Source organism: Alligator sinensis, unplaced genomic scaffold (genome assembly GCF_000455745.1).
Source record: "Alligator sinensis unplaced genomic scaffold, ASM45574v1 scaffold16_1, whole genome shotgun sequence".
NCBI lineage: Eukaryota > Metazoa > Chordata > Crocodylia > Alligatoridae > Alligator > Alligator sinensis.
The window spans coordinates 481,600-486,440 of NW_005842045.1; the positions used below are offsets into that span (position 1 = coordinate 481,600).

Sequence of the window (4,841 nt, forward strand, 5' to 3'; positions counted from 1 at the left end):
CTAGTCTGGAAATCTGCCTCTGACTCGGCTACTAATCTGCTGGATGCCTCTGGGTAACACACTGCATCTCAGTTCTCTCTGGAACAGACTCCTAGCTCCAGTCCTATGTACTGTTCACATGTGTAACTGCATTGCTTCACCCTTGTGCAGTTTGGGATACTAATTCTCAATGGTGAAATAGGACCACCCTTGCAACTGGCCACTGCATCCTTCATTTAACATTTGGTGGCTGATATGGCTACATAACCCAGGGGTTGCTTTTTTGCATTTGGAAGTAAGATAAAACCTTGGACCACCTCATTTCCTCACTTACCTCTCTATTTTGGCTGCCAAGGGGGCAAGCTTGGAAAGGGGAGATGGAGAGAGCTCTAGGCAAAGCCTAACTTATGACCTAGTGGAAATGATCCCACTCCACCACAGCTCCCATTTTTGCTGTACCACCAGAACAGTTAACTGTTCACTGTACATGGATGAAGTCAATGGGCTACCCCAGTACAGAGAGGTATCCTCTGTCTGCTGCAGCTCCTCTTCCTCCCACTGCTGCTCTGCTTCACGCTTTTCCTCCACCTTCTCGTCTCTCTCCTCATTCTCAGTACAGTAGGCTGCCAGTTGTTCAAGGAGGACCGCCTGGGGTTGAAGAGCTTTCAGAATGCTCAACACAGGCTTCAGCGGCTTTCGAAAGGACATCCTGCTGATGGCCTGAAATCAAAAGGAAAGCTTTTGAAGAGGACGCCTCCTCAGAGTCCTTTCTAAACCAGCTTTTCCTACAGGTCACCAGTGAGAGTGAACTAAACCAAGCCCCTTTTAGACTTGCATTTGGATCCATCCTATGAACTTCAGCTGAGCACCCAGAAAAATCAGGACTCTGCGGTGACAAGGTTTGTTAAAGGAAAACTGCTTTTTCCATCTGTTGCATTTCAACTTTCGGTTGGAAAGAAGATGAGAAACAAATACTAAGGAGCCAGTATGTGTGTCAACTATTAAAACCAAATACTATTTCTAGGCCCCAAGTTATGCAAATACTGACATTCTCTGTCCTAGGCCCAAACACTGCAAATCACTGAAGCCTGTGAGCACTTCTGCTGACTCTGGTCAGATTTCTGTACTTAGTCTTTTCCTGGATTAGGGCTCTAGCGAGGTCACAAATGAAGGGTTTTTTTAAAATCAATCCACACATGAACATGTCTGTATCACAAGCTGGTCAGTTCCTGCTCTCTAAATAGAAACTCTGGTGTTGTGATGAGACCCAAATACTCAAACCCATGGGTTGCTAAATAAACTGGGTCTGGGTTACCTGTCACTGTTTTCACGTCTGGGTTACCTGCACTCATTGCCTGGTTTACACTCCATGTCTGATATCCTTATTTTGGGCAGCAGGACTCTGGGGACCATTGTCCGAGCCATCCAAAGCTCAGAAATTGGGCTAAGCAAAGTAATTTCTTACACACCTTCTCTGCTTTACTTTGAAAGAGGATAAGAGTTGAAGCTCTGCAGCTGTATGGAGAACAAGGACCTGAAACCATCCCTCATCACTCTAGACACTCATACCACCGCCCCCGTATTTATCAGTCCCTAGTTTTGACCCAAGCCTTTCAGGGGAGGCAAAGCCCTTCATACTGCTACACCTGGTCTTCTCTTCCTAGTGATCAAATGGCCCTTTTGGCTTGAAGAGCAGCTGCCTTTGAACCGGTCTCTGCCATCAGTAAGCAAAGCAGAGAGCTGTAGCTATCTTGTCCATATGCTTAACTCAAGGGATATCAGCCTTCTTCTTATCCCCAGACAGATTTCTTGGAAAGAGAGTAGATTCAAGATCGGTGAATTTACTGACCATTAACCCAGAATCCTCCACACCAATGGCCCACTGCAGGCTCTCTAGAAGATGGTCCACCACCTTTATAAGAGCATTCAGCATTCACAGTACAGGGGCTTTCAATACCACGTGAACACCTTAAAAGATCCAGTTACAGCAAAATGGCATTCACAAAACAGGATTGCCCCCAGCCTTATTCTTCCCACTTACCTCCCCTGGTCTTACAACTCGTTGTCCTATGTTACCCAGACTGTCGTCTTTTCTCTGTGTCTCAGATCTTGAGCTTTCCTCTTCAAGGCACTTCTCACCCAGCGATGCTCTTAGGTTTCTTAGGCCATCCCTAGTTTGAGCGATGAATGCTTCTTCCAGTTCCTCAAGAGGCTCTGCTTTTATGGAAATGACTTGTAAGTAATCAGACACCAAGTCTGAAGAAATGGGTACGTATTTGACGGTAATATGAGGGATTCTTTTCACAGGCAACTCCTCTGTCTCTGTTGGGGTCTCATTTGTAGTTGAACCTGGGATTGCCTCTTCAGAACTCCCTGTTTTGGGCTCTGCACTAACAGACACTTGGTCAGCAATTCTGTCTGGGTTCATCACAGCTTGGCTCAGTGTTGGTGGACTGTCACTAAGGGGGCATCGGAGAGTTCTTCAATTATTACAGTAGCCATGGGTACCACAGGAATACATGGGTTTAAAGTTGGTTTTGGGATCTTCATTATCATGCCAAGATCAGTAGGGAGTCATTCAATAATCTTAATACTTTCTGTTGTTGAAGATGAAGTAGGCAATGTCTCCTCCTCTGAATTGGCTTGAAAGTCAGGTTTGTCTACTTCTTTTGCTATTGAAGCTGCTATTCTATGAGCAAAAATATCTTGTCTATTTGTTAGGTCTCTGCAAACAAAAATGTCAGAATCTGAACGTTCGACGGTGCTTGTGCAAGCTGGATGGAAGAGGTCTCCCAGGCCTGGCTGTCTTCAGCGTGTAAAAATTCTCTTTCACTGGTCTGTTTGTTCATGTTCTTCTCATGTTCTGACAGGAGTACTTGCACAGCATGTCATATTTTTCTAGTTGCATCGGTCAGTAACAACATCTTTTCTGCATCCAAACCCGCAATGGGAAACAGGGAAGAAAGTGTTGACACAAGATTTGCTGTTAGTTTTTCTATGATAAGAGGAACTATTTTACTAAGTTCTTGTGATAAACTGTTTGGGTTATTCAAAGGCTCAGTAATATCTCTTAGTGTATTTTCAACAATATTGTCTGGTTCAGCAAGGTCATGAAGTGGTAATTCTCCAGAAAGAGAGTTCTGCAATGTATTCCCAGTTATCTCTTGGAAGACCAAATCACAGACTGCTTCAGAAAGAATCATGCACCCATTTCTTAAACACTTCTGCATGCTGAATTTAGACTGAAACTGTATCAAAAGCTTGGTATAGACCAAATCAGCAATCATCTGAATCCGAGCATCCTCCCTGGAATGTGGATGTTCAATATGCTGGTAGGAGGAGTTCTCATCTTCAGAGATTTTTGCTATAACTTTACTGATGACCGTCATGTGAATCAAGCCACATTCTGCCAGTTGCATTTTCTTTTCTGTAGAGGAAGATGTGCTGGCAGTGGCAGGGAGAATGTTAGATAAAAGCCTGCTGATTAGATCTTCCAAAAATCTGTGGCATACCCCCATAGTAGATGGTGTGGGACTTTGGCATCAGGCATTGCTTTTGGTAGCATCTTCTAAAAGCTTCTCATCCATTACCCCAGGTTTTAGAGGTCTATACAGAGCTGAAGATGCTTTTGCTAAGGCTTCTTCCTGCTGGTAACCAGTTATTTCTCTCTTTATCAAAACACTCTGGTTGCTTTTCATGTCTGCATAGACCGAGACTTTGGAAGCACTTTCTTGCAGAAGGTCAGATAAACTGGAGTGAATAATTTTGGTTGTCAATGTGTCTATGTCAGGGGAGATTTTAGAGGTCTATACAGAGCTGAAGATGCTTTTGCTAAGGCTTCTTCCTGCTGGTAACCAGTTATTTCTCTCTTTATCAAAACACTCTGGTTGCTTTTCATGTCTGCATAGACCGAGACTTTGGAAGCACTTTCTTGCAGAAGGTCAGATAAACTGGAGTGAATAATTTTGGTTGTCAATGTGTCTATGTCAGGGGAGAGATCCTGATCTTCAGAAAGGTCTGTGGTCTGGCATATGGAAAGCTTATTCAACACTGAATCAACTGTTTCTGTGCTGATACGTGAATAATCACTTCCGAGGAGTGCACTGTCCTGAGCAACCATTTTGCTCCTTCGTTCATCGTGTATTTCTTTCAAAAAAGCATCCATTTCAGGAAATGTCTTTCTGTGTGATGAAAACAAGGGCTTACCTGTAAGCTGCCTGTCAATCTGGTGTTGAGTTATTTTGGAGAGGACAGCCCTTGGCTTAGTTACTGTGTCCAGGGTGGATGTAGGTTTGAGCCCCAGAGCTCCTGTGCAAAAATTCAGGTTCTTCATGTCCCCTAATGTGGGTTGTACAAACTCAGGTATTTGACGCTGCCTTGGCATTTGTTCTTCCCATTGCACTTGTTCCTTATAACCTGGCACTCTTCCCTGGACATTGGTTAATGAAAATAATTTTCTAAATATGCCTGTTTTAGGGCGATCTTTTTTGCAGTCAGGAGAAATATCTTCCCTAATGCGATAGCTTTGCAATTTGCCATCTTCAGCTCCCATGCATGTGCTTGTTCTGCAAAAACTAGAAATACTGTCAGCGCGATGGGGAAGTGCCGCTGCTGGTTCAGGCTCTGGCAGATTTTCTGCCCAACACTCTCTGCGTAGAGACAGTGGCCTTCTTGTTGGAGACAGGACAGGTGACTCTTGTGAAAACAGTGGGGTTGGCTCTCCTCTGCTCCCTCTCTTCACACATCCAGGTGATCTGCTGGGTGTTCTCTTTCTGCCTCTGAAGACAAACTTGTTGGCATTGGCCTCCTCAACTCCCATGTCTCTCTCAGCTACTTTTTTGTCTTGATATTGTATTATTGCT

The 4,841-nt window shown here is 44.2% G+C and overlaps 1 pseudogene; it reads right to left on the reverse strand.

The window, feature by feature from the left end:
- Positions 1-2,696: 2,696 nt before the first annotated feature.
- The window catches only part of LOC112550169, a 3,151-nt pseudogene continuing 1,006 nt past the window's right edge, over positions 2,697-4,841 (reverse strand).